General features: G+C 37.9%; 2 protein-coding genes across 3 annotated transcripts in view; both read left to right on the forward strand.

Moving 5' to 3' along the window:
- golt1a (golgi transport 1A) overlaps nucleotides 1-1,532 on the forward strand; it is a 43,651-nt gene extending 42,119 nt beyond the window's left edge. The window contains exon 6 of the transcript XR_008809381.1: nucleotides 1,517-1,532. The gene's annotated coding sequence lies outside the window, so the exon portion shown is untranslated. The remainder of the gene's footprint in view (nucleotides 1-1,516) is intronic.
- plekha6 (pleckstrin homology domain containing, family A member 6) overlaps nucleotides 1-12,080 on the forward strand; it is a 154,707-nt gene that overhangs the window by 127,233 nt on the left and 15,394 nt on the right. The gene's annotated exons all lie outside the window — the stretch shown is intronic.

Consider the following 12,080-nt stretch of genomic DNA (forward strand, 5'->3'; position numbering starts at 1 on the left):
AGTCAATAGCTACTGTACCATCAACTGTTTGATTACCAACATTCTTTAAAATATCTTCTTTTGTGTTGAACATAAGTAGGAACCTCAAACAGGTTTGGAACAACTTGAGGGTGAGTAAATGATGACAACATTTTTGGGTGACCTATACCTTAAATGTCCTTTGGTGCACAACATGTCCTGTTTTGGCTTTAAAGTTGTTTAAAAAAATGTTCGATTGATCTTGGAAATTAGTCAAACTTATTAAGCTGTTTTCAGGGATTTACTTAATCACCACACTGGCCAATATGTGCTCATGGTGTGGTGGTTGTGGTAACGGGCCAGATTAATGGTTTGGACTGCTACGCTCTCAGAAGCCTTGGGCATTTGGCTTGGCTTGTCTTGTCTTGACTTGTCTTCACTTTCTCTGAAGGTGATGGGAGATGTTCGCCACACATTATAGATACTGTTTTTACAAAGTTTAAACAACATTCTCCCCAGCTGCGCCTGTGAGAACTGGAACACATATTTGTCCCAGATATATTTGAGTAAGAAAACAATTCAAATAAAATATCATTACACAACACTATCGAATTATCGTCCAAAAATAAAGGTTTGCCTGATCATGCACAATTAATATACAGTATGCCATTAGCCATTAAGCTGTGCAGGAAGGATAACCTTTGACTTGTTATCTAGAGAGATCTCCTTCAGACGAAAATACCTCAAATAGACAAGACTTTACTTTTACTTATCTAATTAAATTGGTTCTAAACATCAATTCTGTCTCTGCTAGAAATGTGTGTCATTGGTCATGAAATAAGCGGATTCATGGCAATTATATATCAATTAGGTGATCAATGACACATTGTTCTGTTCAGACATCCAGTCTTAACTGAAGCACACATAAATGCATAAAGGATGGGAAAGTGTGTGGTTATATAAACAAGCTGAGATGCTGCTAAAACAGGGATTTATCACATAATCTTATATAATACAATATTCTCTATTATAACAATTATATAACAATTACTATAGCAATAAAGAGGGGATAAGTACTTCTCAACCTTTCAGAACCCAAAGAAAAATTCCACAAATCTCTGGAGTGCAAACACATTGAAACTACAAAACGGTGTGTCTCCGCAAGAAACGGAAGTTACGATAGCCTCTTCTTTCCTATTGTGACGTATATCCGAGTGAAAGAAAAAATGTTGGTAAACAACACAGAAGAGAAGATATGTCGCTGACAGAGGGATATGCAAAAGCACAAATGAACACTTTAAAGAGCTATGTTGGATGGGAATAATACCGTTTTGGTTTTTGTCAGTATTTTGAAGCTTGACAACATCTGTCCCCATTCACATTTATGTGAAAAATTAAGATTGGAGCAGTTCACATTTTTATGTTTTCTATTTAATATTGAACTGCCTGTCATTTGAGATCTGGGACGTGAAAAAAAAAGAGAATTATATTAGTCATTACAACCACAAATTTAAAATTATTTGATAAAGAAACATGTAAAAAAAAAAAAAAAATCTAGATAGATAGATATAACAGCTTCAACATGGAGTCAAAGCAGAATTAGAAGTACTATTCTGTGTGACAGTAAAATACTTTATGCACATCTCCCATATGAATATCTTCACACCCCAGTAATCATATGCACATGGGTCACACATGTGTCGTCTCTTTCAAGAAGCAGAGAGTGAATCCATTACAGGCCCAAAGTACATGTCCTGTCAGCAGATCACTGCTCTGTTCTTCCTTTGGGGCACTGAATGGGGATATACCATTAAAACTGGATCAGCTAAAAACAATGATTTACTTAAGGTGAGCCTGGTTATTTCACATATGCAAGTAGCAACTCTAAGTAGACACTTTTAAGCACATGCTTTTAAAAGTAAGTGACTAAGATAATAGAAAGTGACATAATTCTGACAAAACCTTACATTTTTGTGGACAAGCATTGGCAATGTAATCAAACTTTTTAATGATTGTACATTAACATGTCACAGATGTTAACACGTCAGTTTCCCTATAGTTCTGACGTTTTGAGCTTACTCTTCATGTGATCTTTATGATAAAACATTATTTGGCATACAAAAAAAAGCCTTAAACTATGCACATAATTGACATGTGGATTTAAATGTTTTCAAGCTGCCTTAGTAGTAATGTCCAACATTACAAGTTAAGTTCACTCAAACTCATTTGAGTGAAGAGCAAACTTTAAAATGAATTTTGTTTTGTCCAAGTATGGGAATCTAAAACATCGCAACAAACATGTAGCCAATGGATCATCTTGTGCAATGAACTGGTGAAATGTATTTGGCAAAAGATCTTTCCATCACCATCCTTGTACTAGTTGGATGTTGATTCCCTTTGGAGACTTGGATGGATTTATTACTTTACTTCATTAAACTGTAGATGTTTCACACATGGCTTTCAAAATGACATCTAGCTTAATGATTTTAATTATTCCAGTACTGTTAATAAAACATTCATTCAAAGTTATCTGGTGTTTAATAATGATCTCTAAAAAATGTAAAACGTTTAAAAAAACTGGACATTTTGAACATTTAGAGAACTTAATGGAAGCATTAGCAAAACGTTCTTAGAACATATTTTTGTCAGCTGGGTTGAGTCATTCCGACTCTCTGACACACTCTTGCCCCTTTAACCTTATACCATCTGATATTCTTTTGCCTTATTAAATTTCTGAAGTAGAGTGACAGTGTCACAAGACTTCCCAACATTGTACGTTTCAGAGACTGTAGCACATAAAGGGATAGTTCACAAACAAATTTTTGACATCATTTACTCACCCTCATGTTGTTCCAAACCTACATAAGTTTCTTTCTTCTTCTGAACACAAAAGAAGATATTTTAAAGAATGTTGGTAACCAGACAGTTGACGGTGGCCCATTGACTTCCATTGTATATTTTTCCTACTATGGAAGTCAATAGCTACTGTACCATCAACTGTTTGATTACCAACATTCTTTAAAATATCTTCTTTTGTGTTAAACATAAGTAGGAACCTCAAACAGGTTTGGAACAACTTGAGGGTGAGTAAATGATGACAACATTTTTGGGTGACCTATACCTTAAATGTCCTTTGGTGCACAACATGTCCTGTTTTGGCTTTAAAGTTGTTTAAAAAAATGTTCGATTGATCTTGGAAATTAGTCAAACTTATTAAGCTGTTTTCAGGGATTTACTTAATCACCACACTGGCCAATATGTGCTCATGGTGTGGTGGTTGTGGTAACGGGCCAGATTGATGGTTTGGACTGCTACGCTCTCAGAAGCCTTGGGCATTTGGGACTATGTGTCCAAAAATATTTTCTCTAACCTCAAACCCTTTTCCCCCACATTGTATGTAGTAGCAGCAACCACGTGTGGCCCACTATAGTCTTCTATCAAATGGCAGCATTCATTGGTCCCATGAGAGTGGGGCCAGCCCATAAAAATATCATGAATTTTAACATCTAGTCGGTCCACAGTCTAATTCTGCTCTTTTTGGTTTTAAGCTATTGTTTTTGTCTGGCTTTTATTATGAAGTTTTGTCTGTGGGTCATAATTTACTTGTGACCGATTTCAGATGCATATCAGATGAAACTGCAAAGTTCACTTGTTCATTATTTCCTATATAGTGAATGGCACATGTACTATATGTAGAAAAGAGAAATGAAATTGAGTGAACGGATTAAGATGCTGACGTACTGTAATCTGTGTGTGCCAGAGAGCAGAAAAACAATGACGATAATAATAACTTTATATGGTATGATGAAAATAAATTAATAACTTGTTCACATGTTCTCATATTCATGTCATATTTAATATATAGTTCATTCATTTTAATAGAATAATAAAAATAAAAAAACTACAAACAAGAATTAACACAATGATATAATTGTATTATTTTTTACTTATAAACTTGCCCTAAAAAGCCATAAATAGAGCAAATACATAATAGAGGAAAGCTGTATTCCTTTCAGGGTTATCTGGTATGTTTATTTTTAGTTTTCTCCACATGGTATCTGTTTGTGTTTTCACCTTGGTTAGTTTTTCTTCATGGTTGTTAATTTGATTCATTACTCAGTTCAGGTGTTCATGTCACATTATCCTCTAACTACTTAAGTTCAGTTCAGTTTGTGTTCCGTGTCGGGTCTCGTCTATGTGTAGTTGTGTTTGGATGTACCTCTTTGGATTACCCTGTTGGAGCATTAAAGGCTGTTAACTTTCATCGTCATCTTCCGTATCTCCCTCACAACCCGTGACAGAAGACCCGACCCAAAAAGTAAAGTAAGCGGCGATTCTTTGGTGTTTTTTTTTTTTTACGTATCGTTTGTGTTTTTTTGGTTCATCATGGACTTCCCTGCTGTCAAGCTGCTTTGCCTTGAGCAGGGCGACAGCTCCCTCGAGGAACGCCTGGAGGTGTTCCTGGATCTGGCATATCAGACCACTTTCCTGGACAACTGCTTCTGCACGTTTCTACGTGTGGAACTTAACAACACCACCTTTTCGAGGGAGCTTTGCCGACTTTGTTGAGTGGGTGCTGGTTTCCTTTGGATCGTCCTTCACCAGCCCCACTTCCAACCCAGTGCCCAGCCAGAACCCATCGGTAGGAATTAAGCAGTTTGAGCCCACCTCAGACTTCGAGCCCATCTCTGCCGCGAGCCCACGCCATTGAGGGCGTGCGTGCCCAACATCACCGCGGAGCCTGAGATGCGCGAGTCTGACCAGGTGCGCGTGTCGGCTGCATCATCCACAGCTGAAGGAGCTTTCGTGGAATTGGAGCACTGAGTGTAACACTGCCCACTGCCCTCTGGACCCACACCGTCATCGGAGGAGGTCGTCGTTGATGCTCAGTCCCGGTCGCCAGGGCCTTCGTCGTCACTCCCTCGCCTCGGACCTTCGGCTACGCGTTGGGTTCTCACTCCATCGTCATCGCCTCCGACTGTCGCTCTGGTGGTATCAGGACTATTACCACCATGGCCCCTTCCTCTGTTGACGCCACCATGGAGCACAGTTCTGGCTGTGGCCTGGGCACCTGCCATAACACCTCTGCTCAAGGCTTTCATCACCGTCTGCAGCACCCTGGACCCTTCAAGGGGTCGCGCCTACCAGTAGATGTAAGCTACCTCTTTGAATTACCCTGTTGGATCATTAAAGCATGTTAACTTTCATCTTCATCTTCTTTGTGTGTTTTGTATCTCCCTCCCAACCTGTGACAATAATATAAATCAGAGTGAATTGTATAATTACACCTCACAGAATAACCAGCACCTGATTTAGTGCACTATATAGGGAACAGGGAGTGATTTCAGCTGCGTCTGTCACCTCATGTAATTGTGCCCAGATGTTGTTTGATCATGATTTAATGTACTCTCCAGTTTCCTTAATCAGCTGTTAGGTCTTGCTTTACAGGATTGTTATGTTGGTATGTTCAGCTTTTTTAGTTCACATCTTGAATTTAATTCAATTTAGATCATTTCAACCTTTTGTGTGTGAGAATCCCAGGCAACAAGAAACCAGGTCTGACGTAGTTCCTGTGACGCAGGGAGCCCATTAAACATGTATTTACACTGCTCAGAGTATTGGGTCTGGGGCCCACCCTTATAATTTTCTCTGGGGCTCCATGAATTCAGGGTAACTCATAAATATTTTGTCCTGGGCCCCCCGAATTCAAGCAAACTACACTCCAATCTGGCAGCAGCTACATCTGCTACATCTGGTCATCTATCTTTCCTGTCTCTTCCTTTGAAAGGTACACCCCTAGTCGAAAGATTTCTCAGTCTTTTCCTCACACCTGAATGTACTTGAAAGCAGAAACTCAACCACAGAGTAAAGGTCTTTTTTTGTGAAGGACGAATAAAGAAAATCTACTCATGTTTCTCCCATGATTTTGTGTGAGGAATCCTCAAGCCTTGCATGACAGATATGGTCCATCATCTTTGGTCATTTTTACTCTGAACACACATTTTGAATACTGAATGAAAAAGAAGTCTCTGCTTTCTAATTTCTATTCCAAACCATTGTCAATATATGATTATTTAAATGGTGGCTGTCATAAAAAAAAAAACATTTTGACAAAATGGCCTCTAATGATTTTTTTTTTTACATCATTTGAATTTGACACAATTAGAGATTTACTGAAAGACACATTAAATAATTAACATCAACAAACAGGCTAAGTAAATATTATAGTGCAAATCTCAGTCATCAAAAAAATGTAAAAGAAATAACCAGTAGCGGAGTGCAGCCTTACCGAGGGACTCAGGAAGAGTTTAGACTGCACCTGGACGTTTCTGAATGGTTAGTGGATACATTTATATAGTTGTTGTGTTAAATTGATTCATCTCATCGACTTGCATGTACCATCATGTTAAACTTTTACACAAGTTGACACTTTATAAGACCGCTGTGACATTTTTTTGTCAAATAGTGTTCTGTGCTCGTCTGTGCAGCCAACGACAGAACAGTTTGCATGCTTTGCTCGAACTTTTGCCACTGAGTTAGAACTGGTTACACTGTTGTCGCTTGTGAAAACCAAATGGCGGCACCGTGAATGGAAATGCACAACCCACGGTGGAAGGGCGGTAATATTATAATAAGATCCCCTTCCTACGTCAGCAGGGGAGCGAAATCTGATTGATTTATTTTTTGACATGCTGGCAGAGAAAGGCTCACCAAAACAAAGTTACTGGGTTGTCACTTCACGTTTTCTGGGTTGGTAGATGCACTGGGGACCCGATTATAGCACTTAAACACAGAAAAAGTCAGATTTTCATATGTCCCCTTTAAAACAGACATCTGTTGGGCTGTTATCCACCACAATGCTGGTTTATCCTGTGACAACTTCTTACTCAAAAGAGATCGAAGGAGATGTTATAAATTGATTTTATAATAATCAATTTATAACATCTTGACAAGGAGGTCAGACAACATTTTGACAAGGAGGTCAAAGTGATTTGGACATGATTAAATTTTAAAATATCTACATTATATGCATATTTGTCGAGTTGAAAATATAATTTATTTGTAAAAATAAATATAGTTGCATCATTCAATCGAAGAAAAGCTTCGGCCATGACAACAAAACAAAACATTCACAATAACATTGATATCATTTGGAGGCTGAAAATGATAGCCTTGTTTTATCTAAAACTATAGAAAACCCAAAACAGCAAAGTTCATGTTTTTTCAAACTGGCTTATGTTCGTGTCACATATGAACAAATGCTGATTCATAATGAAGGAATGGAAGGAATTTGTGTTATAAAACAGAAAGGGTTTTGACAAGGAGGTCAAAGTGATTTGGACATGATTAAATAACCAAGCACTGTCCTCACATAACTGATTATGCACTGACTGCAGAGCATCTGTAGGGGTGAATGGAATATCATTGAAACAGTATTAGGTTTCAGATGATCCCAGTTTTCTTCCCACTGTGCAAGGACGAAATGCTGAAACTAAATCGTCTGAGAATGGCTTTTTTTTATAATGTCCCTCTGAGTGAGACAACAGGAATGGAATTTTGAATTGATTTACCTGAACATTGGGAGATAGACAAATAAAATCATCTTTTCGTGCAATTTTTCATGCAGTTCATTTTTTCCACTAAAATAAGATTTATGGATGAGACAGGAAAGAAAGACATGAAAAATATCCCCATATGTTTTGGGATTACTCTAGTCCTTCAGACATCCTTCATGATTAGACCAACTTGGTTTTGTTGACTAAGGAATAATTGATGACAGACATTTAATTTAATGAAACCACGATGTAGGTGTACATTCAGTTTTCAATAATTCAATGTCCCAGAGCCAATTATTCTACATAGCCTATAATGCCACATGTTGATGTGTGTTTCACAAGACATTTTTAAAGTTTTCATTCCTAAAATATTTTGTAGAACTACTCCCCTACATCGCCTTGCTTACAAAAAGTGGTGGCGGCGCTGTTTTGAAAACCTGAAAAATATTCCGGAAAAGAGAAGAGAATGTTGAATTCTTGTTATCATTGGTGTCTAAAAACAGAATTTTCCATATGTTCTTTAATACAGATTATAATTTCTCTTAATTTACCACTGAATCATGGGGTCCGAAGAGCTTGAAACAGCGTACAGAGCGTTGTTTTCTTCCGTGTGTATCTGTTTGGATTCAGAGAGCTCATTCGCTTTCACAATCCTATTATGTGATCATAACTCCTGCCTGAGTTCCGCACATAAACAACTGAGAGAAGCATTTCTACAGATGTCAAATAAATACATGATTACGACGGTATATGTTCTGTATGTGTTTTTCATGCGTCTCGGGGTATTTAACAATAAAGAAATACATGAGAAATGCTTAGAAGGTGTAGTGTTCAGTTTATTATAAAACACTACAAATAATGCATGTTTATATATATATACTGACAAACCCCATAAAAAATGGTTGGTTACACAATCATCATGACTAATCTGTGTTCACGATAATTGGTTGTGCATTTACTGAGAAAAAAGTTTGAATCAGTTCCGAGCAGAATAACAGCGACCTTCATAAATAATATTGCTCATTGAGTTGACATTCACTCTGTAGGGAGTTGAGTCATGAGTCCATTATAGACGTGCAGCCACAGCAATGTGGCCTGACATTATTGCATGACACCTGTCTCTAATTTGGAAGAACATGCGGTCAACAAATGTGGAGCTTCAGTTATGCAAAATAAATCAATATCCTTGGAACATATGTCAACCAGAATCACAAATTTAACAATATTGTGGTATAAAGAAGCCACATGATGCGCAGAAGAGTGAGCCAATATTTGTTTAATTTATGGAACTGTGTAGTTTATTTCTGTGTGAATTCATAGTTAAAGTATATGCTGGTAATTTACAGTGCTGGGTAGATTACTTACAAATTATAGTCTATTACTGACTTCAAATTATGACACAAATTGTAGTTTGTTATATATTGATTAGTAACGTAATCCATTACATTACACATTTTAGGTAATCTGAGAACTTTTAGATTACTTTTGACCTAACTTGTTTATCACATTGATTTGAATAGAATAATATTGTACCATATTGATATAAAAATACAAAGAGAAAGAAAATGTATTCCGTTCTTTATCAAAAACATGAAGTTCATTAAATATTACGTCAGGATTTCCCAAACTGGGGTTTGTGAATTAAAGGGTTAGTTCACCCAAAAATGAAAATTCTGTCAGTATTTACTCACCCTCATGGTGTTCCAACCCCGTAAGACCTTCGTTCATCTGCGGAACACAAATTAAGATATTTTTGATGAAATCTGAGAGCTGGATCACTCCTCCATACTAGTCCATAGGCTTCTTCAGGGATTGAACTTGCCGGCCTCGAAAAATTATTAAAGACATCGTTAAAATAGTCCAAGTGACTACAGTGGCTCAATCTTAAGTTTATCAAGCGACGAGAATACTTTTTGTGCGCAAAAACAAACAAAAATAACGACTTTATTTCAACTATTCATTTCCTTCTCTGTGGGCCTCGAGTCAGTTAACGTAGTGTGATTCCGTAGAGCTACGTCACACGTAGGCTCACTATTGGCCGACGCTGGTCATGTGCGTGATGTGTGTGACGTACAACAACAGAAGCTTACGCTATTAAACTAGTGAACTGACTCGAGGCCCAAAGAGAAGGACATGAATAGTTGAAATAAAGTCGTTATTTTTGTTTTTTTTGCGCACAAAAAGTATTCTCGTCGCTTGATGAACTTAAGATTGAGCCACTGTAGTCACTTGGACTATTTTAACGATGTCTTTAATAACTTTTCGAGGCCGGCAAGTTCAATCCCTGAAGAAGCCTATGGACTAGTATGGAGGAGTGAACAGTGAACAGTGAACACGCAAATGTATTGTTAGATTATTGATCTTAATTATTATCTTATTACCTTAAAATCTCCGAGTGTACTTCAGGTAAATATATTAGGTCAAAACGTTTCGGCTAAAAAAAGTTTGCGAATACCTGCATTACATGAAAATAAGAAATGATGTGAATTTGTGCATTTTAATGCATCTGAAAGACAAAAGCTGATGAAAAGACATACTGTAGTTCCATACATGGATAATTGACCCACGGTGTCAATAATCATCTGTGGTATACCACATTGCTGTTGAGTACCACAGAAAATAATATTGACTAGGCCTAGTCCATCATTTTGTAAAAATAAGCTGAAAACATGTTTACAGTAATGCACTTACACTGAAAGTCCAGTACATACAAACCTTATTTTGAATGGGAGGAGAAATGTTTAAGAAATTTTTATTAAGAAATTCGTAGATTATGAAAAAGCAATAGTATCCATCTTAAAGAAGTTAAGTAACACTTCACAAGAAGTGTTTGATAAGCTGAGGTAAGTGTATCCTCCATGTCTCAGGAGCAGTGTGTTTTGGAAGCAGTTCAACAATAGCACAGTAGTCAGCATGTTTGTTATGGCTCTCAGCAGCGGTTCATGAGAAAACCTTAAAACACACACACACACACACAAACTTCACTGTATAAGCAGCAGTGTTACTTTTAAAAGTAATGCGTTACAATCTTTCATTACTCCCTAAAAAGTAGTGTCATTACGTTACTTTTGCATGACTTTTTCTCACATGGGCTGGGCTTGCTTGTTTGTTTGTTTGTTTTTTAATAACAGAAAAAAGTTATATTTTTGCAAATGTAAAGGCCCTTTCACACCATAAGTGAAATGAATAAGCCTCAGACTGAAGGAAATGCAAATTTACGCCTGTACAGCTACAGCAGCTCAAACAAACCTTTCAGCTGTGCTGCCATTCTAGACTGCAGAAGAATAGAACGCAGGAGAAAGTTCAAAACTCTGACTTCAACAATAAAATAAAAAAAATGAAGTACAAATGTGGTTTATCTATATGAGGCTTTCTAAACCCTGGTCCTCGAGGGCCACGGTCCTGCAGAGTTTAGCTCCAACCCTAATTAAACACCTGAACCAGCTCATTAAGCTCCCCAGGATTACTAGAAAGCTACAGGCAGGAGAGTTTGATCAAGGTCGGAGCTAAACTCTGCAGGAAAGTGGCTCTTGAGGACCATTATGGTAAAATGTTTGAAGGTCAGCAGCAGCAAAGTAGCCGGGAAAACCCAGACAACTTCCGGCAAATTTAGATTTGCTCTGAAAGTTAGTCTGGCAAAGAGCTCATTCAAGCCCATTTCCAATCTGTCGAAATCAAGGCACCAATCAGAAACGTTGAGGCGGGCTTTACACGATGACGACAGCGCTGAGATTTTGAAGCAGATTTTGTAGCCTACATTACAAAGATGGATGCCGCCGTCGAACATCACTCGTTCGAATCAGCTATCGCGTCTGTTTTAAGCGATTTGAACGTTTCCTTTTTGTTAAAAGCCGAGCAAAGAACAACACTCGGATACGTCGGATACCGCCGCTCTGCATACGTCATCTCCTTCATCACCGCGACGTCCGTTGGTGACGCCCCTCTGGAAATGATTTGTCTATGACGCTTTGCCAGACCATAACTCAGTTAAAACTGAGAATGGTCTGGTTTTAACCAGGCTAGCAGCAAAGACATTGATGAACAAAATCAAGCGTAGCATTAGTTCTGGCAGGTCACATTATTCAAGCTCAAGTCAGCTGCATCTCAGCCTATCCACGTCTAGGAATACAACACCTATCACAGTATCCCTATCAGGCCGACTCTCCATGAGAGGATAAAGAACAGGCTGCGGTTGACGATGGGAGCAGCCAGGTTTTCTTCTCTTGCGATCCTTCACATCGAAAGCGACATTACGGCCAAGCTCTCACCTGAGACCATTATCGACGCAGGACGCAAAAAAACGAAAATTACTGTTGCACTAGTCTGAGCAATATCTAGGTCTGTAAGTTTTATTTCTCTGCCAAATAACTGCTTAAGATGGAGAAAAACTCAACACACTGCTTTCAATATGCTGTTCAATATGTTTCAAAAGTGGAGAGTAGGCTATGTGACCGTTAATTTTTCCCGTGTCTCAATGTTTTAAATGTTTCATGAAATGGCTACAACAAAATGCGAAATAACTTGTTTTTTTTTAATCGCTCTCATTGCCACAATGTGTTTCAAACG

The sequence above is a fragment of the Rhinichthys klamathensis genome, unplaced genomic scaffold (assembly GCF_029890125.1).
Source record: "Rhinichthys klamathensis goyatoka isolate OS25496 unplaced genomic scaffold, OSU_Roscu_1.1 h1tg000291l_1, whole genome shotgun sequence".
Classification (NCBI taxonomy): domain Eukaryota; kingdom Metazoa; phylum Chordata; class Actinopteri; order Cypriniformes; family Leuciscidae; genus Rhinichthys; species Rhinichthys klamathensis.